The 23,585-nt window shown below is 38.0% G+C and overlaps 1 protein-coding gene and 1 pseudogene across 34 annotated transcripts in view; one reads left to right on the top strand and one right to left on the bottom strand.

The window, feature by feature from the left end:
• The window catches only part of SLMAP (sarcolemma associated protein), a 150,125-nt gene that overhangs the window by 103,660 nt on the left and 22,880 nt on the right, over window positions 1–23,585 (bottom strand). The gene's annotated exons all lie outside the window — the stretch shown is intronic.
• On the top strand, window positions 7,028–7,677 carry LOC141279670 (pyruvate dehydrogenase E1 component subunit alpha, somatic form, mitochondrial pseudogene; annotated as a pseudogene).

The raw sequence follows: 23,585 nt of genomic DNA, 5'->3' as shown, positions 1-23,585 counted from the left end.
AAGAGTTAAACTTTCATAATATTAAAAGAGATATAAAACTTTATTCAATAAGGCTAACAAATATTCAATTCTGCATTATCATCATTTGATGGAAGAAAGTGGAAAGAAGATGAAAAGAAACAAACAAACCCCCAAACAAATAGAAAAATATAACTATGCAAAGAGAGAAAAACACAGAAAAACAGAATTTGCCAGGAAAAAAAAAGAGTTAAACATCAAGGGAGATCAAAGTGCAATAAATTCAAAAGGGTTACTAAACTAGTCATCTCCTTGACACAAGAACACACTTCAGAAGTAAAATCACTGACTTATGAAAGGTACTTAAGAGGGTTAACAGCTCACTTGCTCTTTGTTCTTTCAGATTACAGGACTCAGTTCTGAATGGAAGAGCTTCAGCAACCCACCAGAGTTCTTTATGGGGTGGGGAGGGGGAGAGGGGGGAATCAAATTAAGGCATCTGGTATAAATATGGTCTTCAGGATCCCTGCCCTTAAAATAAAACAGTGCTATAAAACTGGAAAAGCATAACGTTAACCTTTTATACAACACACACACACAATGATAATATTTGTACAGCACAAGATTTCCTGACAGACTGGATGTAAAATATGAAAAAAAGGAGTCAAGAAGGATACCAAAGTTTTTGACCCAAGCAACTTAGAAGGATATACAAGTGACCCTTGAACAACACTGGGGTTAGGGACACCAATCCTCCATGCAGTTGAAAACTCCCATATAACTTTTGACTTATAGCTGGCCCTCTGTATCTGCAGTTCCATATCCAGGAATTCAACCAACCTCAGATCGTGTAGCACTGTAGTATTTACTACTGAAAATAATCTGCATATAACTGGACCCATGCAGTTCAAACCCATGTTGTTTAAGGGTCAACTGTAACTGCCCCTATGTGAACTGGAAGGGCTGAATGTGAGAAGGTTTTTTATTGAGGTTAGGGAGGTATCAGGAGTTCAGCTTTGGACATATTAAATTTGAGGTGTATGTTAGATATCAGGTGAAAATGTCAAAAAGGCAGCTGGATGTGAACCTAGAGTCCGGGGAAAAAGTCTGGGCTTGAGATAAAAATGTGGTTGTCATCAGCATATACAAAGAACTGAAAGTTAAGAGACAGAATGAAATCATTAAGCAAGTACAGATAGACAAGAGGACCAAGGACAGAGTGCTGAAGCAGTCCAAAGTTTATAGGTCAGGGAGATGAAGACCAAGCAAAGGAAATTTCAAAGATGGCCAGTGAAGTAGTGTTGTGTCCTGGAAGCCATTGTGAATGATGTTTCCAAGAACATGGAAGAGATCAACTATGTCAAATGATGCTGAAAGATCAAGGAAGATTAGGAATAAGAACTGACCAAGGGAAATAGCAACCTGGAAGCCACTGATGACCCTGACAAGAACTGTGGATGTAGTGGACAATGAAAGCCTCACCAGAGTGATTCAAGAGAAAATGGATGGAGGGGAATGAGAAAGTGTACATATAGACAAATCTTTTAAGGAGTTCTGCCCTAAAGGGAAGCAAAGAAATGGGCAGTAGCTAGAAAGTAAAGTGGGGTCAAGATAATAATTTTTTAATATGAGAAAAATTACACTGTTTCATGTACTAACAAGAATAATCCAGGGCTTCCCAGGTGGCGCAGTGGTTGAGAGTCTGCCTGCCGATGCAGGGGACATGGGTTCGTGCCCTGGTCCGGGAAGATCCCACATGCCGCGGAGCAGCTGGGCCCGTGAGCCATGGCTGCTGAGCCTGCGCGTCCAGAGCCTGTGCTCCGCAACGGGAGAGGCCACAACAGTGAGAGGCCCGCGTACTGCAAAAAAAAAAAAAAAAAAAAAAGAATAATCCAGTAAAGAGCAAGGGTACTTGACCCAATCCTGAGGATTCAGAAAAGGCTTCTGATGGAACTGTCCCATGCTGAGTCATGAAGGCTGATTAAGAGTGAATCAGGGGCTTCCCTGGTGGCGCAGTGGTTGAGAGTCCGCCTGCCAATGCAGGGGATAACGGGTTTGAGCCCTGGTCTGGGAAGATCGCACATGCCGCAGAGCAACTGGGCCCATGAGCCACAACTACTGAGCCTGCGCGTCTGGAGCCTGTGTTCCGCAACAAGAGAGGCTACGACAGTGAGAGGCCTGCGCACCGCGATGAAGAGTGGCCCCCGCTTGCCACATCTAGAGAAAGCCCTCGCACAGAAACGAAGACCCAACACAGCCAAAAATAAATAAATAAATACATAAATTTATTAAAAAAAAAAAAAGTGAATCAGGATGAGAAGGGAGGGGACTGAAACAGCATGAGCAAACAGAGGTGAGAAACAACGTAGTGGGGGGGTGGCATGTGAAGCACAAGACTGAGAATGACAGGAAATCATGCTGGAGAGGTGAGCAGTCACCAAGCCTTTTAAGATGATTCAAGCAGTACAACCTTTATGATATAGATGATAGGGGACTTGCCACTATAGGGTTTAGATAGGTAAATACTAAGATCAAACTGACATTTCACTCAGGGAGGGAATAGCTTGAGGGGTACTAGACTGAAGCCAGGGAGACCAGTTATAGTTATTGAAATAAAGAAATAACAAGGTCCTAAACTGGACAGTGTTAGAAGCAGTGAACGGGCTTAGTGACAGATCTTAAGTGCTCAGTGTTGAAAAGCAGTAGTTTCTAGTATGAGCTACTGAGCAGATGATAAGGCCATTACCTGTATTTGGAAATATTGGGGAGGGGGTGGTGAATGATTCATTTCAATTTGGGGTATATTGTTTTTAGAGTCTCTATAGGACATTCAAGTGAATAAATGTAAGCAGGCAATGGGTAGAAAACTCAGACCTTAGAGCTCGATATCTGAGAGGCATCTGAGTGGTAATTAAAATTATTATAATATATGAGATGATCCAAAAATAACATTTACGAGGAAAACAATGATTGAACTTTTAGGAACACTAACACTTTATGGAGAGTTAGTGGAGAATATGCTTGAAGGAATTTCAGACAAAACAGTCAAAAAGCTACAGAAAAACTCAGGAAAAGAAATAACCAAGAGGCCAGGGAACCAGCCAAGGACTAACACCTTTACCAGTTTAAAAAGAGATAGTGTAGTGACCTGAATACACTGGTGGGGATCAGAAATCAAGTCAAATCACGTAACAGTCTAGACTTTCCAATTCTGTTGTATTAATTTTTCAAAAATTAGTAGAATCTACAGGTCAGCTCTTCCTGAGGTCCCTAAGTAGTCAAGCCAATCTGAGTGGAAAAGACTAAAGAACTAAATACAGTTGCACCACTACCTCCTGTAGAAGAGTATTTACAGTTTTACTAGAAGAGTATTTGTGGTTGCTCTATACAAAGAAAATTGGTGATGTATTTCTTAATAAACCAAAAATTGTTGTCAAGTATAATAAAATGAATAGGAAGATTTTTACTTTTTATCATGCCTGACTTCCTGATTGTTACATAATACTTCACCCACGACTTTATATAAACTCAACTAACAATAAAACTCATAGCCTTATATAATAAGGAAAAGTATTTAAGTATGGATGATGTAAAAACCTATAATGCTAGTACTTAGGGAAAAATATTACCAATACAATAAAAATTTGTCAGGAATGGAAAGAATTTTTGACACTCGAAGAAAAGAGATAACTTGAAGATACAAGGGGAAATAAACAGGGCAAGGATCAATTTCCGTTTCTTGATTTTAGCTCTACTTTATAATTTTTTGGCAGACAATTTGTCACACTGAAAAATCACTTACTCTTGGATGGCTGTACTGTACTAACTGGGAGTGACTCATAAGTGTTTGGTCCCACCCATACAGAAGAACTCTGCAAAGAACTTTAAAAAAAAGAAAATCAACCGGAAGCGTATTTTCAAATGAGCACCTAACACAAAATCATTAAAGCATAGAAAAGATGTGACAGAATTATTACTCACTATGAGAAAGTTTAAAGCATTTTCTTGGAGTGGGGTGGAGGTGACTCTCAAGGTGTGAGTCATAGGATTAAAGGACAACTGGATCCAGGATTTAGTGAAAGCTGGAAAAGCAGGATTCAGATCACATGCAGCTCTCCAGGCCAGAGAGAAAAATAGCTGAGTTGGGTTAGCGCCTCCAGAGTTTAGGTGAGTCACAGAGAGAGCAGAGAGAGAAAAGCACAACCAGACTGGATTTCAGCACATGGGAGAAATCTGTAGCTGTTATCTTTTGGTTTACTTCTTCCCTTATTAATTTACTATTAAAACATGTTAATTACATTCAAAGAAGCTAAAACAGAGGTTACCCCAGAATCTTACTACTCCATAGATGTGGACAAGCTCTGCCACACTGCTTTGCACTTGGACTAGACCAAAACACAAAGCTAACGTCACTACCACAGCCTTTCTAGCACTACATATTTTCATTTTGCTAATTTAATATAACAACCATTTTGTAAGATATTTATTTCTGTGGTTACTAGCAAGGATGTCTGTTTGTTTACTACATATATTCATCTTGAACAAACTGACTGCATAGTTCTTTGGTCCACCTACAAAAATCTTTTTGACCTTTTATATTGCAAAGGACATTTTGTGTGTTATATATACTCATTTTGCTGTCATAATGAATGCAAATGATGTTCTATTTCCATTGTTCTCATTTTTCACAGAACCAAAGTAGTTATCAATGTTTACTTAGATATTCATTAATTTTTTTTTTTTTTTTTTTTGCCTTCACTTGGTTTTAGGCTCTAGCAGTTGCTCATGTACCAATAAATCCTGAAGGGGTTTCCATTATTATACAGTCATACTGCATGTCTTAGAAATTTTCACTTGCCTGATCCAATCATTCCAGTTTAACTCTTTTATATCATTTATTTATGTTTCTTCTCAAATACAGTGCTATCATCCTTTCTTTAAAAGAAACATTTTTGGGTTTCCCTGGTGGCGCAGTGGTTGAGGGTCCGCCTGCCGATGCAGGGGAAGTGGGTTCGTACCCCGGTCCGGGAAGATCCCACATGCCACGGAGCGGCTGGGCCTGTGGGCCATGGCCACTGAGTCTGCGCGTCCGGAGCCTGTGATCCGCAGCGGGAGAGGCCGCAACAGTGAGAGGCCCGCGTACCGCAAAAAGAACAAGAAACATTTTTTGGGGCTAAGTAATGATATAAAATGTAATGGGTTCCAAGCAATTCTACACCTAGGTATCTAGCCAAGAGAAATAAAAGACACAAAGTACTGTACACAAATGTTCCTAGCAGCGCTGTTCATAATAACCAAAAGTTGGAGGCAATCCAAATATCCATCAACCACTGAATAAATAAGATATATCTGCAATAAAGTGAATGAACTGTTGATACATTCTATAAAATAGATGAACCTCAAAAACATAATGCTAACGGAAAGAAGCCAGACACAAATGACTGCATATAGTATGATTTTGTTTATTTAAAATTTCTGGAATATGCAAATCTATAGAGACAGAAAACAGATCAGTGGTTGCCTAAGGCTGCATGTGGGAATCAAGGACTGAATGCAAATAGGCACAAGAGAACTTCTGGGGGTGATGAAAATGTTTTATAGCTAGATTATGGTGATGATTACAAAACTACAGATTTACTAAAAACCATTAACTTCAAGTAAACTAAACTTACTTTTACAATGGGTACATTTTATGGAATGTAAATTCTACTTCAATAAAGCTGTTTTTAAAAGGCCAATGAACAGAGGAAGGATGAAAAGAATATATGAATATATACACGCACATAGGAAATAACTTTGTAATATAAAAATTTAAGGGATTCAGCTTGTTACTGATAAAAGTGGCAGAAAGTATTTTAAATAACACTCAGTGCGTTCAAGAGTGACATAAGAGAAACATTTTCACAAGCTGGTCATGGGAGTGTAAATTGGCACAACCTGTCTGGAAAGCAGTCTGGCAAAGTATACGAAGTAAGCTTTAAAACAATGTCCCCTTTGATTTACTTCTGAGAACTTAGCCTACAGAAGTAATAAAAAACATATATAAAGATCTAGGTATAAAGATATTCAGAAAGCAAAATTTATAATAGTTTTAAAAGATGGAACCTATGTAAATATTCAACAATGGAAGAACAGTTAAGAAAACTGCAGCCCATCCATGAATATTCTGCACTCTTTAAAAATATCTGTGTGCCTATGGCCCAGCATAGAGCATGTCATCACTGCTGCCACCACCACGACCTACACTCAGGAGGGAGATCCTCTAAGAGGAAGATTCTCACCATTTCCTGCAGGTCATGGCTAGCAGAACACTGGTGGTATCCCGTAACTGTGCAAATGATGGTACATTTGAAATGAAGAAATGTGACCTTCATGGGTAGTAAGAGGGCCCTCGTATCACAACAGTGCTCGGTAGTGAAGAGAGACTCAGACTCTACAGGATGATACAGACTGTTTGCCAATGGAATCAAACAGAAAGTTATTCGTGGTTTTTGTTACTTATGTAATGTCAAGAAGTTTGTGGGGGACTTGAGGTCGGGATAAAAATCATAGATCATCTCATCACAGCTTACTGGGCTCATGGCTTTAGCTTTACTTGTGGACTTTCTGTCCTAGAAATTTGTAGAGTTTACAGGACAAAGAGAAGGTTGCGCTAAAGGAAAAGTAGGATTAATACACATGTACACTAAGACCTTCTACGGGGATCAGGGCATTGTCAGAGCTCAGGTTCCCCTGAGCACTGGTCTGGCCTGTAAGTACAGTTACCACTCAGTATCCAAGGGGGATTGGTTCCAGGATACCAAGGGGGATTGGTTCCATGGATACCAAAATCCTCAGATGCTCAAGTCCCTTATATAAAATAGCATTGTATTTGCATATACCCCTATGCACATCCTCCCATATACTTTAAATCATCTCTAGATTACTCATAATACCTCATACAATATAAATGCTATGTAAATAGTTGCCTGTGCATGGAAAATTCAATTTTTGCTTTTTGGAACTTTCTGGAATTTTTTTCCCAAACATTTTCAATCTGCAGTTCGTTGAATCGGTGGATGCAGAACCCATGGATAGGGAGGGCCAATTGTATAATGGAAAAGATGAGGTCTGTTTGACTTTATATTTGAAGCATACAACATGGCAACTTTGTGGAAATGACCGTTTATTTTCATCTGTGAGAAAAACCACTGTGTAACGGGAACATCTGTTTAGAGAGCAGCAGCCATCACTGATTACTACAAGAAAGACAATTTTCTTCCTGGGCTTAGGTCAGATGAATGGATGCTCTATGTGTCCAGGAGGCAACAAAGATTGCAGCTGCCTATTATAGATCTGTATAGGGGATCATACTGATAGAGCTGCAGACTCAATATTATGAAGGACACAGTATGCATGATCTTGGAGCCGGTTACTATACACAAGAAGAAATACAAGAAGTAAGAAGAGTGACCGTATTATGCTTCTCCGAGATAGAATAGCACACAGCAATACTGCCAGTGTTGAAGAATGAAAGGAAACTGATGTTGAAGTGAAGAAAGAAATTGAGAGCACAGTCTAGTTTGCTACAGTTGATCCCAAACCACCTTTAGAAGAGCTAGGCCATCACTTCTATTACAGTGATCCATCTTTTGAAGTTTATGGATCAAGTGAATCACTTAAAGGAAGACTGCAGGGACTTCCCTGGTGGTCCAGTGGATAAGACTCCATGTTCCCAGTGCAGGGGGCCTGGGTTTGATCCCTGGTCAGGGAACTAGATCCCACATGCCACAACTAAGAGTCCACGTGCCACAACTAAGAGTCCGCATGCCACAACTAAGAGCCTGCATGCCACAGCGAAGATCCCGCGTGGTGCAACTATGACCCGGAGCAGAATGAATGAATGAATATTCGAATGAATAAATAAATAAAGGAGCACTGTAAACTTACTATTATGCCTTCAACAGAACATTCAATGGTCAACTTTAAGAAACTTTGTGTTCTCAACTTTAAAAGAAATAAAACCCATCAAACAAACAAACAGTTTGTAAACGTGTTTATGCTACTCTATAAAATTAAGTTTAAAAAGATGGGAGAAAAATTTAATGGGTTCCAAAAGTCCAGTGGTACAGTGAAAAGTACATCTTCTTTCCCATGCCCCACAGTTTCCGAATTTCCCTCCACAGAAGCAAATATGTTACTAGTCTCTTCTACAAGAAAAAATGAAATTTTTAAAAACTGAAACAAATCGACAAACCCAAAAGACAATTTAAAATGTTTAAAGGGGGCTTCCCTGGTGGCGCAGTGGTTAAGAATCTGCCTGCCAACGCAGGGGACACATGTTCGAACCCTGGTCCGGGAAGATCCCACATGCCGTGGAGCAACTAAGCCCACGAGCCACAACTACTGAGCCCGCGAGCCACAACTACTGAAGCTCACGCGCCTAGAGCCCGTGCTCCACAACAAGAAGCTACTGCAATGAGAAGCCTGCGCACTGCAATGAAGAGTAGCCCCTGCTTACTGCAACTAGAGAAAGCCTGCGCACGACAACGAAGACCCAACACAGCCAAAAATAAATAAATCAAAAAAAAATTTTTTTAAATGTTTAAAGGAAAAGTTCATAAATTCTTACATTCAGAAAGAAAAATATGGAGGGAGAAATAGAAACACTTTGTAATTAACGTGAACCAAGTGGCAGAAGATACAAAAAGTATAGGCTGGGGGAATTTGGAAGCACTGAGTTAAATCTATGGGGAGATAGAATAAGATATTAGACATGTAGGATAGGAACTCTCTCATATCTATACTTACAGAAACAACTCATCCTAAAATAAAATCCAATTCCGAAGTCAGGCAGAGATTTTTCCCTCTTGTGTCAGTGAGTCACAAAGCTGTCTCAAGCTTATTTTACCCATCAAGCCAAAAGACATACCACTCTCTTGTTATAAGGATTATAGCTAGGTATGTTTAATGAACAAGTTATTACAATTAAAGGAAAATACCTTATATCTGTTATAAGTAACAAATTGTATCCCTTAACTGTGGCAGTCAAACTACTGCCTTTTGCTTCCTGGCAATGTTAACTCTACTAATTTATTCTCTAACACAGAAATAATGCCCCCCATGGTGGGCTGCCTACTGCAGTTACTCCATGCAGAAAAGGAGAGAGCTTCTGAAGATCTAAGAATAAGTGCATTAAAATACAAATTTCATCTTCATTTTGACTGCCATTATAAACTGAGGTATCACAGAGTGACCTGTTCACAGACAAAAATTTCCCAAGCAATGGAATAGCTGAGTCACTATTCACCAAAGACTTAATTATCTCATATAGTCAGTGAAAGAAAATGATATAACATTACAAAAGTCATCTATTTTTGTAGTCTTTGTTCAGGGTTCCAAAAATGAATTTCAATATGGTTGCTGACTCTGAAAGTGATTTTCACACTCAGATTTACCTCTTAAAACATTTGGGTACATTCGTTTTCTGGGATTAAATTAAATAACATCTATGCATCAATCGAGTTACACCAGAGGGAATGCTCCACCAACTTCTAGCTGAGTTTACAATATAACGTTAGCTTTTTCTAGAATGGGCAAGTCAACTGAGCTGTAACATTCCCCTGGGCTTTATGCCATTTCTCAAGTTTAAAATTGAAACATCAGTTGAAGAAAAATAGGTACAACCTAACAGCCTATGCAACTTAATTACAGGCAGATTAAGCTGCACACATCAGCTTCAGAACAAAAAGAGTTAGAAAAAAACTAAAAAAATCAAATATGAGATTTTTACTGCTGAAATGGTCTATAAAATACTCTCATGGATGAGATAACTTAGGACCTCAAAGAAGTTGCCTGTACAAGAACACAAAACAAATAAGGCAAGCTGGGAGTGGGGGCCAGGGCCTCTAAAACATTCTATTTCACAAATCAATAGCCTCCACAATCTCAAAAATATCTATATAGAAAACTGATTAAACTTTCTTTTTTGTTTGTTTTTGTTTTTGTTTTGTTTTGTTTTGTTTTTTTGCGGTACGCGGGCCTCTCACTGTTGTGGCCTCTCCCATTGCAGAGCACAGGCTCTGGACGCGCAGGCTCAGCAGCCATGGCTCACGGGCTCAGCCGCTCCGCGGCATGTGGGATCTTCCCGGACCAGGGCACGAACCCATGTCCCCTGCATCGGCAGGCGGACTCTCAACCACTGCGCCATCAGGGAAGCCCCCTGATTAAACTTTCAAATGACAAATTTAAGAATCACTCACTTGACTCAAAATATTCGCAATAAATAACCTCATTAGAAAGGATCTACATACCAGTAAAAATGGTTAACATTTACCGAATTCTTACTGTGTGCCAGGCTCTATATTAAGTCCTTTACATGTATTTAATTCACTTAATTCTCACCACTCCCCTGTGAGGTATTATTATTAACCCCACTTTAAAAACAAGAAAATTGAGGCAGAGTTTCTGGCAAATTACTTGCCAGAAGTCACCAAGCAAATAAGAACTAGGGTATGAACCCATGTAATGATCTCCTCAGCTGTAGTCCCTAACTCCCCACTTCTGACCTCGCAGCTCTTAACCATTCTACTATACTGCCTTTTAAATTTTAGTCCAATTTCTCATTTTACAGATAAGGAAACTATGTCCCCAAGGAAGAGATAAAATTCAATCAAGGTTGAAAATCATTTAATAACAGTACTAGTATTAGGATGCAGGTTTCCTATTCCCATTACGCTCTCCTATTTCACACTGGGCTTTTCCTATTTTTCTATCATCCTATTATCCTCTTTCACACTGGGCTTTTCCTATTTTCCTATCATTTTTCCTATTTCACACTGGGCTTTTCCCCTCTTCTGGTCGTTTTCAAAATTAATTTGTTTTTCTGAGCATAAAATACTTATCACTGAAGTCAAGAAAGTACAGTAAAGTATAGAAGAAAATTAAAATTATTCCTCCCAGCTTCCAAGGATAATCATTGTCAACAGTTTACTTATTTATTTATATGCATTACAAGACCAACACTCCATTGCCCTGCCCCATATGTTTAAAAAAGTTTAGAGACCTACTTTGTAAGTAGTTGTATATTAATTTGACTTTTTCACTTAAATCACTATTTTCCCAAGGCATTAAATATTTTTTGAATATGACTAAATGGCTACATGACATTTCATAAATTTCATTAAGATATTTAACCATAGGTCTTCTGACTATATATATAGAAGACTTCTTGCAATTAATGTCTTTGATGAAAGTGTTATACATATATCTTTATGCAACATATCTGTTAATATTCTGAGATTAAGTCCCTGAAAATGATATTACTGAGTTAAAGGGTATAACAATATATAACACACATGTGCTGCTTACTATTGCCAAACTATTCTAAGTGCTTCACAGATATTAGCTTGTTTAATCCTTGCAACAACCCTGAGAGATGAAATGAATGCCCAGAGACAACAAGTGACTGGCCCAAGATCATATGGCTAAGAAAGTGGCACAGCCAGGATTCACACCCAGCTAGTCAGAATCCAGGATCCAGGCTCTTCATCATTATGCTGGACTATCTTAATTCCACATTTTTCAACCACATGCTGCCAAGTCTCCTAGACGTTTACTACAAATGTACAAAAATCATCTGAGGAACCTGTTTTCAGTAAGCATCTCAAGAGATTCTAAAGTTTGAAACCACTATCCTGATCTAAAAATTTTTAAATAGTACAACATCTAATAAACCCTTCTCATAAAACCACTGACAGACCACTGACAGTTTATATTGGTTGATGTTTAATATACAAATGGGAGGGCCAAGTAAGAGAACACTCAAAAATGGTTAAAATACGTCTTCATGACCTGGGATTAGGCAAATGGCTTCTTAGACATGATACCAAAAGCACAAATAGTAATATAAATTTAAAATTTTAGGGTTGTTAGAATTATTTTTAAAATGAAGGATAAACTGAACTTCAAAATTTAAAACTTCTGTGCTATAAAAGACACCATAAAGGGGCTTCCCTGGTGGCGCAGTGGTTCAGAGTCCACCTGCCGATGCAGGGGACACGGATTCGTGCCCCTGTGCAGGAAGATCCCACATGCCGCAGTACGGCTAGGCCCGTGAGCCATGGCCGCTGAGCCTGAGCATCCGGAGCCTGTGCTCCGCAACGGGAGAGGCCACAACAGTGAGAGGCCCGCGTACCGCAAAAAAAAAAAGACACCATAAGGCCACATATTATGTGATTCCACTTACATAAGTCACCTAGAATAGGCAAATTCATAGAGGCACAAAGTAGAAATAGCAGTTATTAGAGCCTCGGGGAGAAGAGGAGAGTTATTATTTAATGGGTACAGAGTTTCTGTTCAGGATGACGTAAAAGTACTGAAAATGGAGACAGCAGAAGCAAGAAGAACTACAATCCTGCAGCCTGTGGAACAAAAACCACATTCACAGAAAGACAGACAAGATGAAAAGGCAGAGGGCTATGTACCAGATGAAGGAACAAGATAAAACCCCAGAAAAACAACAAAATGAAAGGGAGATAGGCAATCTTCCAAAAAAAGAATTCAGAATAATGATAGTGAAGATGATCCAGGACCTCGGAAAAAGAATGGAGGCAAAGATCGAGAAGATGCAAGAAATGTTTAACAAAGATCTAGAAGAATTAAAGAACAAACAAACACAGATGAAAAATACACTAACTGAAATGAAAAATACACTAGAAGGAATCAATGGCAGAATAATTGAGGCAGAAGAATGGATGAGTGACCTGGAAGACAGAATGGTGGAATTCACTGCTGTGAAACACAATAAATAAAAAACAAAGAAATGAAATGAAGACAGCCTAAGAGACCTCTGGGACAACATTAAACGCAACAACATTCGCATTACAGGGGTCCCAGAAGAAGAGAGAGAGAAAGGACCAGAGAAAATATTTGAAGAGATTATAGTCAAAAACTGCCCTAACATGGGAAAGGAAACAGCCATCCAAATCCAGGAAGCGCAGAGAGTGCCATACAGGATAAACCCACCAAGGAGAAACATGCCGAGACACATGGTAATCAAATTGGAAAAATTAAAGACAAAGAAAAATTACTGAAAGCAGAAAGGGAAAAACGACAAATAACATAAAAGGGAACTCCCATAAGGTTAACAGCTGATTTCTCAGCAGAAACTTTACAAGCCAGAAGGGAGTGGCATGATATACTTAAAGTGATGAAAGGGAAGAACCTACAACCAAGATTACTCTACCTGGCAAGGATCTCATTCAGATTCGATGGAGAAATCAAAAGCTTTACAGACAAGCAAAACCTAAGGGAATTCAGACCACCAAACCAGCTCTACAACAAATGCTAAAGGAACTTCTCTAAGTGGGAAACAGAAGAGAAGCAAAGAACCTACAAAAACAAACCCAAAACAATTAAGAAAATGGTAACAGATACATACATATCGATAATTACCTTAAACGTGAATGAACTAAATGCTCCAACCAAAAGACACAGGCTTGCGGAATGGATAGAAAAACAAGACCCATACATATGCTGCCTACAAGAGACCCACTTCAGACCCAGCAACACATACAGACTGAAAGTGAGGCGAAGGAAAAAGATATTCCATGCAAATGGAAATCAAAAGAAAGCTAGAGTAGCAATACTCACATCAGATAAAATAGACTTTAAAATAAAGAATGTTACAAGAGACAAGGAAGGACACTACATAATGATCAAGGGATCAATCCAAGAAGAAGATATAACAAGTATAAATATATATGCACTCAACATAGGAGCACCTCAATACATAAGGCAACTGCTAACAGCTATAAAAAAGGAAATCAACAATAACACAATAATAGTGGGGGACTTTAACACCTCACTTACACCAATAGACAGATCATCCAAAATGAAAATAAATAAGGAAACAGAAGCTTTAAATGATACAATAGATCAGACAGATTTAATTGATATTTATAGGACATCCATCCAAAAACAGCAGATTACACTTTCTTCTCAAGTGCGCACGGAACATTCTCCAGGATACATCACATCTTGGGTCACAAATCAAGCCCCAGTAAATTTAAGAAAATTGAAATCATATCAAGCATCTTTTCTGACCACAACGCTATGAGGTTAGAAATCAACTACAGGGAAAAACACGTAAAAAACACAAACACACGGAGGCTAAACAATACGTTACTAAATAACCAAGAGATCACTGAAGATATCAAAGAGGAAATCAGAAAATACCTAGAGACAAATGACAATGAAAACACGATAATCCAAAACCTATGGGATGCCGGAAAAGCAGTTCTAAGTGGGAAGTTTATAGCTATACAAGCCTACCTCAAGAAACAAGAAAAATCTCAAACAATCTAACGTTACATCTAAAGGAACGAGAGAAAGAAGAACAAACAAAACCCAAAGTTAGCAGAAGGAAAGAAATCATAAAGATCAGAGCAGAAATAAATGAAACAGAAACAAAGAAAACAACAGCAAAGATCAATAAACTAAAAGCTGGTTCTTTGAGAAGATAAACAAAATTGATAAACCATTAGCCAGACTCATCAAGAAAAAGACGGAGAGGACTCAAATCAATAAAATTAGAAATGAAAAAGGAGAAGTTACAACAGACACCACAGAAATACAAAGCATCCTAAGAGACTACTACAAGCAACTCTATGCCAATAAAATGGACAACCTGGAAGAAATGGACAAATTCTTAGAAAGGTATAACCCTCCAAAACTGAACCAGGAAGAAACAGAAAATATGAACAGACCAATCACAAGTAATGAAATTGAAACTGTAATTAAAAATCTTCCAACAAACAAAAGTCCAAGACCAGATGGCTTCACAGGTGAATTCTAACAAACATTTAGAGAAGAGCTAACACCCATCCTTCTCAAACTCTTCCAAAATATTGCAGAGGAAGGAAAACTCCCAAACTCCCAATTCTATGAGGCCACCATCACCCTGATACCAGAACTAGACAAAGATACTACAAAAAAAGGAAATTACAGACCAATATCACTGATGAATATAGATGCAAAGATCCTCAACAAAATACTAGCAAGCAGAATACAGCAACACATTAAAAGGATCATACACCATGACCAAATGGGGTTTATCCCAGAGATGCAAGGATTCTTCAATATATGCAAATCAATCAATGTGATACACCATATTAACAAATTGAAGAATAAAAACCATCTGATCATCTCAATAGATGCAGAAAAAGCTTTTGACAAAATTCAACACCCATTTATGACAAAAACCCTGCAGAGAGTGGGCATAGAAGGAACCTACTTCAACGTAATAAAGGCCATATACGACAAACCCACAGCAAACATCATTCTCAATAGTGAAAAACTGAAAGCACTTCCTCTAAGGTCAGAAACAAGACAAGGATGTCCACTCTCACTGCTATTATTCAACATAGTTTTGGAAGTCCTAGCCATGGCAATCAGAGAAGAAAAAGAAATAAAAGGAATACAAATTGGAAAAGAAGAAGTAAAACTGTCACTGTTTGCAGATGACATGATACTATACATAGAGAATCCTAAAGATGCCACCAGAAAACTACTAGAGTAAATCAATGAATTTGGTAAAGTTGCAGAATACAAAATTAATGCATAGAAATCTCTTGCATTCCTATACACTAATGATGAAAAATCTGAAAGAGAAATTAAGGAAACACTCCCATTTACCATTGCAACAAAAAGAATAAAATACCTAGGAATAAACCTACCTAGGGAGACAAAAGACCTGTATGCAGAAAACTATAAGACACTGATGAAAGAAATTAAAGATGACACCAAGAGATGGAGAGATATACCATGTTCTTGGATTGGAAGAATCAATACTGTGAAAATCACTATACTACCCAAAGCAATGTACAGATTCAATGCAACCCCTATCAAATTACCAATGGCATTTTTTATAGAACTAGAACAAAAAATCTTAAAATTTGTGTGGAGACACAAAAGACCCCGAATAGCCAAAGCAGTCTTGAGGGAAAAAAACGGAGCTGGAGGAATCAGATTCCCTGATTTCAGACTATACTAAAAAGCTACAGTAATCAAGACAATATGGTACTGGCACAAAAACAGAAATATACATCAATGGAATAGGACAGAAAGCCCAGAGATAAACCCACATACCTATGGACAACTAATCTATGACAAAGGAGGCAAGGATATACATTGGAGAAAGGACAGTCTCTTCAATAAGTGGTGCTGGGAAAACTGGAGAGCTACATGTAAAAGAATGAAATTAGAACACTCCCTAACATCATTCACAAAAATAAACTCAAAATGGATTAGAGACCTAAATGTAAGACCGGGCACTATAAAACTCTTAAGAGGAAAACATAGGAAGAACACTCTTTGACATAAATCACAGCAAGATCTTTTCTGATCCACCTCCTAGAGTAATGGAAATAAAAACAAAAATAAACACATGGGGCCTAATGAAACTTAAAAGCTTTTGCACAGCAGAGGAAACCATAAACAAGACGAAAAGACAACCCTCAGAATGGGAGAAAATATTTGCAAATGAATCATCAGACAAAGGATTAATCTCCAAAATATATAAACAGCTCATGCAGCTCAATATTAAAAAAACAAACGACCCAATCCAAAAATGGGCAGAAGACCTTAATTGATATTTCTCCAAAGAAGACATACAGATGGCCAAGAAGCACATGAAAAGCTGCTCAACATCACTAATTATTAGAGAAATGCAACTCAGAACTACAATGAGGTATCACCTCACACCAATTAGAATGGGCATCATCAGAAAATCTACAAACAACAAATGCTGGAGAGGGTGTGGAGAAAAGGGAACCCTCTTGCACTGTTGGTCAGAATGTAAATTGATACAGCCACTATGGAGAACAGTATGGAGGTTCCTTAAAAAACTAAAAATAGAATTACCATATGACCCAGCAATCCCACTACTGGGCATATACCCAGAGAAAACCATAATTCAAAAAGACACATGCACCCCAATGTTCATTGTAGCACTATTTACAATAGCCAGGTCATGGAGGCAACCTAAATGCCCATCGACAGATGAATGGATAAAGAAGATGTGGTACATATATACAATGGAATATTACTCAGCCATAGAAAGGAACGAAATTGGGTCATTTGTTGAGACGTGGATGGATCTAGAGACTGTCATACAGAGTGAAGTAAGTCAGAAAGAGAAAAACAAATATCATATATTAACGCATATATGTGGAACCTAGAAAAATGGTACAGATGAACCGGTTTGCAGGGCAGAAACTGAGACACAGATGTAGAGAACAAATGTATGGATACCAAGCAGGGAAAGCAGCAGGGGGTTTGGGTGGTGGTGTGATGAATTGGGAGATTGGGATTGACATGTATACACTGATGTGTATAAAATGGATGACTGATAAGAAAAAAAAAGCACTTAAAATGGATGAAGGTGATGGTTGCAATACATTGTGAATGTATTGAATACCACTTAAAATGGTAAAAATGGTAAATTTTCTGTTATGTGTATCTTACAATAATACTTTTTTAAAGGCACCATTAAGACAATCTACAAAATGGGGAAAGATATTTGCAAATCATTCATCTGATAAAGGAATTGTATCCAGAATATACAACTCAATAATAAAAAGATAGTAATCCATTTTTTTAAACAGGGAAAGGACATTTCTCCAGAAACAGACATTTCTCCAGAAAAGTATACAAATGGCCCATAAGTACATGAAAAGATGCTCAATATTACTAGTTAGTAACTGGGGAAATACAAATGAAAAACACAGTGAGACACTTCATACTCACTGAATGGCTACAATAAAAGAGACAGATAATAACAAGTTTGAAGAGGAAGTAGAGACACTGAACCTTCATAAATTGCTGGTGAGAAGGTAAAATAGTACAGCCACTTTGGAAAACAGTTTGGCACTTCCTCTACACAAAAACTTGTACATATATGTTCACAGTGGCATTTTTCTTTTTCTTTTTTTAATATTTATTTATTTGGTTGCATGGGGTCTTAGTTGCAGCAGGCGAGCTCCTTAGTTGTGGCACATGGGCTCCTTAGTTGCAGCCTGTGAACTCTTAGTTGTGGCACGTGAACTCTTAGTTGCGGCATGCATATGGGATCTAGTTCCCTGACCAGAGATCGAACCTGGGCCCCCTGCATTGGGAGCGCAGAGTCTTATCCACTGCGCCACCAGGAAAGTCCCGGCATATTTTAATAGCCAAAAAACAGACATGACCCAAATATCCATCAGCTGATAAATGGATAAATGAAATGTTATATATATATCCCTACAAAGGAATATTATTTGGCAATAAAAATGTATGAAGTACCAATACATGCTACAACGTGGACGAATCTCGAAAACTTATGCTGAATGAAAGAAACCAGGCACAAGAGGTCACATGTTGTATGACTCCATTTATATGAAATTTCCAGACAGGTAAATCTATAGAGACAAAAAGTAGATTAGTGGTCACCAGAAGCTGGGAGAAGAGGAAATGGGGAGTGACTGCTAATGGGTACAGAGTTTCTTTTGGGGGCAACGAAAATATTCTGGAATTAAATGTGGTAATCACTGCACAATTCTGTGAATATACTAAAAACAACTGAAGTGTATCGAAAAACTAAAAATAAACTAAAAAATATGGTTAAGAAATTCATGATAAGGACATAAATTTTGAAATTAAGTGCTTAGAAGTGGTAATTTAAGACTGTAAGTAGAGCTTCCCTGGTGGCGCAGTGGTTAGGAATCCGCCTGCTAATGCAGGGGACACGGGTTCGAGCACTGGTCTGGGAAGATCCCACGTGCCGCGGAGCAACTAAGCCTGTGCGCCACAACTACCGAGCCTGTGCTCCAGAGCCCGCGATCCACAACTACTAAGCCTCCCTGCCACAATTACTGAAGCCCACGCACCTAGAGCCCATACTCATAAACAAGAGAAGCCACCGCAGTGAGAAGCCTGTGTACCGCAACAAAGAGTAGCCCCCGCTCACCACAACTAGAGAAAGCCTGTGTGCAGCAACGAAGACCCAATGTGGCCCCAAAAAATTAATTAATTAATTAATTTATTTTTAAAAAAATGACTAAGTATATGAATTTAGAGAGAGAATGAGGCGTGGAATCTAAAGGATAAAGGTAAAGTCTTTATGGAAACCATAAGCAATGGAAACAAAGATGGAAATGTCAAAACTGTCAAAAAAGTCAAAAAAATTAAGAACTAGGAAAGTATGTGTCACGCAAACAAAAGTTTGAAAAGTTCTATTAAAATTCACACTGAGGAAAATGGAAAAGTAAGTTTCAGAGTAGAGAGAAAACAAAAATAACAACCAAAACAAAATCATTCAATGACTCATCTAAGGAGATTCCCTGATGACTTTAAAAAAAACAATCTAACTTAGTACATAAAAAACAAGGTTAAGAAAATACACATACAGTCTAAATTTATAAAATTGAAGGCGATATGGACAGACTTCACCAAGTGTAGAGCACTAGCAATTTTGGGCAAAACTGAAATTTAACCAGAATACTTTGGATACATATTAACAATATTGCTTTTACACAGCAAATTTATAGGACAAGATGAACTGAACTATGCTGGATTCCCTGTCAGTAAATCAAGCACTCCCTTTTGTCCTAAATAGACTGAGGTGATGATGAAAAACGGATGATGGCACACTGCACTCCAGAATGTCAGCTCCATGGGGGCAGGGACTTTGTTTTGTTTAACTAGAACAATGCTTAGCACACAGGAAGAGCTCAATAATATTGGCTAAATGAATCAACAGCACTTTGAAATCTGTGTATATATTTTAGGAATTCCCATCTAGATTAGGGAATTCTTCACATCTAGAAACGGAATTTTAATGAAGAGCCAGAGATAACTGAGCTCTAAAACTAGAGCTTCAGGGAAGAAAAGAATTTTCCTTGAAATACCACACTGACTGGAGGCAGATAAGAAGCCTACATAACTTGCTTGTGCTGTTAAACACTTAAACATAATCATAAATTTCTTTTATTTTTTACATTGCCAGCATAATGAAAAACATAAATGAGTCTGTACAATTCTAAAGAGTTACCTTTTAAATGGTAAAAATAACTATATACGCTTAGAACTGATCATGGTCAAGTTATAGGAACACACAATACACAAGATAAAATCCCCTAAAGACAAAGATATGATTTAAGTAAAATACAATAGATAAAGCCACTATCTAAGAGATCTAAGCAGAAAATATAAAACCTAACTGTTAAAATCTATTCAATACTAACTAAACTTAGAACGATGAACACAGAAAGAAAACAAAATCCTCCAGCTTAAAGGAATTCAGTTCAGGATAATAGACAAGAAAAAACTACTAGACAGTGATAAACACCATAACAACGATAAGAACAATTTCTAACAATGCCTGATTCAGCTAATTTACTTATAAATTTACATGGAGGATCAAAAAAAGACACATCTTCAGATGGGAAAAGACACATACTATAATTTCACTCATATGTGGAATATAAAAAACAAAATAAATGAACAAACCAAACAAAAACAAACATGTAGATACAGAGAACAGAGTAGTGGTTACCGAAGAGGAAGGGGGGAGCGAAATGGATAAGGTCAACTGTATGCTGTATGGTGACAGACAGAAACTGAATTTTTGGTGGTGAGCACAATGTAGTAGACACCTAAGTAAAAATATAATGTTGTACACGCAAAATATATAATGTTATAAACCAAATTACCTCAATTGTTAAGAAGACACTTCTTATTTTAAAACATTACATGTATAAGAAGTTTCTATACCTGTCACATAAATAGTAAAATCAATACCAATTAAACAAATGGTGTTTTTTAATAAAAATATCACTAAGAAGGTTGCATTTAAATATTTAATCAACAGTTATTACAAAATTTTGTTCTTTAAATCAAAGTACTCTTGTTAGAATAATGACAAATATCATTAGTTAGTTCATTTCACCTCACCTCTCTTTTTAAAAAAGATACTTGTGGGCAATAGACATGCAATTAAAGCTGTAGTTCAAGTTCAAACAACTCCCTCTGAACACACTAAAAAGACAGCCCACTAAAACATCCTGTTATATTTCTCACATTTGAATACTGTCTTAGATTTACCTCTACTAAGAACTTTATTTGAATCTAAAATATCCAGCAAATTTTGGGACTTCCCTGGTGGTCCAGTGGTAAAGAATCCACCTTCCAATACAGGGGACACGGGCTTGATCTCTGGTAGGGGAACTAAGATCCCACATGCCGCAGGGCAAGTAAGCCCGAGCACCACAACTACCGAGCTCACGCACCTCAACTAGAGAGCCCGCGTGCAGCAAACTACAGAGCCCAGGTTTTCTGGAACTGGCACGCCACAACTAGAGAAGAGAAAACTCGCACACCACAAGTAGAGAGAAGCCCATGCGCCGCAAAAAAAGATCCCACAAGCTGCAATGAAGATCCCATGTGCCGCAACTAAGACCCAATGCAGTCAAAAAATTAAAAAATAAGAAAAAAAGTTTTTAAATACCAAAAAAAAAAAACAAGCAAATTTTGAGATGAAATGTTTCGCTTTCCATTAATAAATAGGTATGTCTTTAAATAGATCAGTTTCAACTCCAAAGTTTAGTAAAGAACATAAATTGGTTCAAGTATGAGAGATTTCTATTACTAAAACTAATTTTAGAGTATTTAATCTGAGCAAACTTGATGCTATGTAAAAAAGCTTAAGCAATTTTTGGCACTTTCTGTTGATACAGGAGTTCACTTGATAGTTTTCCAAAAATTATGCTGCAAATACTGAACTTTTAAATAGTCATAAACTAAAAAATTAATCATACCTTAACTTTTTTTTTCATTCTCAAATTGTTTTTCAAGATCCTGAGATATTTACACTCTGTTTCAGGCATATTATCTTAGTAGCAAAGCCGGATTTACACTAAGGAAGTGACAGTGCAGATTTTGGGTTTTGACATGCATGCTTTACAATAGAAAACATTGTGCAAGTAAAAAAGTACTAATGTTGAGAACTACAACATATGCTAAATAAAATGGTACATTTTTTTAAAGTAAGACTGCTCCTATATACTTATACTGGGCCAAAATTCCTAAAAAGCCATTCCTCCAAAATCTCCTTCTTCCCCTATCCCCTGCTCAAAATAACTTTTTCCATCCTAGAACTCATAAAATGTATTTAAAATACATATTTCAGTACATCTTTATTATCTTTCCATTAATGGATATCTCTCTGAAAATGAAAATATTTTATTTGACCCCTTTGCTCTAAAGCAACTTAATTATGTTTTTCCATTAAATTTATTTATTTATTATTATTATTGGCTGCATTGGGTCTTCATTGCTACACACGGGCTTTCTCTAGTTGCAGAGAGCGGGGGCTACTCTTCGTTGCGGTGCGCGGGCTTCTCATTGTGGTGGCTTCTATTGTTGCGGAGCACGGGCTCTAGGCACGTGGGCTTCAGTAGTTGTGGCTCGCGGGCTCTGGCGCGCAGGCCCAGTAGTTGTGGCACGCGGGCTTAGCTGCTCCGAGGCATGTGGGATCTTCCTGGTCCAGGGCTCAAACCCATGTTCCCTGCACTGGCAGGCGGATTCTTAACCACCGCGCCACCAGGGAAGTCCCGTTAATTTTAAATATAAATGTTTAAAATTCACTCTAAATTTAATGGAGGGCCTTAATCCATTGCCAGTGAGCTTCCATACCCACCACTCCACTGAACAGCCCTCAAGTCACTGATGAGACTACTACCTGACAAATCCAAGGACTGCTTTCAGCTCTTAAAAGGTGACACGAGTATTTTCTCAAAAACTCTTCCCTGCCTTGTACCTCACAAATCCAATCTTTCCTGGTCCTCCTACTTCTCTGGTTGTCCCTTCCAACTCTCTTTTCTTTTTCCCTCACAGCAGTTCAAATGTTGATCATCCCCAGGGTTCTTTCCTAGCTTCTACTTTTCTAGGATGTACAAACCTCCCTGGGCGTGTATTTCCTACAGCCTTCACTATATCGGGTAGTGACTCCCAAATCTGTCTCACTCCATCCAGATGATTTGGTTGCACTCTGGGAATTTATCTCTAACTGATCTTTCTACTATATCACTCTACTGGGTCTCCTTGCCTCTGAGCACAATTCCAATGTCTTTCATATTGTCACTAAGACTGCTGCTCTAAAAACAAAGTTTTAACCGTGTAATTCTACTGCTTAAAATCTTTTGGCACCCCTCACCACTTGTCCTAAAGGAAAAAGGAGCATGACATTAAAATCCCTCACAGCCTCGTCCTGAACTGTCTTTTCTGCCTCATCTTCTATTCCTCACCTAAATGATATCACACAAAATCAGTTTCTCAAACAAGCCAACTATTTTTATTCCTATCAGTACCAATAAAACTATCACTCATGCTGCCTAAAATGTACTTCCCCCTCATTTGCATGCTAAAACCTGCTCTCCTTTTAAGATTTGTTTCAGATATCACCTCTGGAGAAGCCATTCCCTCCTTCGTTGCCTTCTCAATTGGTCATTCCATCCTCAACATTTCTACTGCAGTCCATTTGAATAGTATCTCTCTAAGCAATTATTTCACTGAATTGTAATTTTTTGTAGACATGTCCACTTACACAGAAT

Source organism: Tursiops truncatus, chromosome 10 (assembly GCF_011762595.2).
Source record: "Tursiops truncatus isolate mTurTru1 chromosome 10, mTurTru1.mat.Y, whole genome shotgun sequence".
Classification (NCBI taxonomy): Eukaryota; Metazoa; Chordata; class Mammalia; order Artiodactyla; family Delphinidae; genus Tursiops; species Tursiops truncatus.
This window is presented reverse-complemented; position numbering and strand designations above follow the sequence as displayed.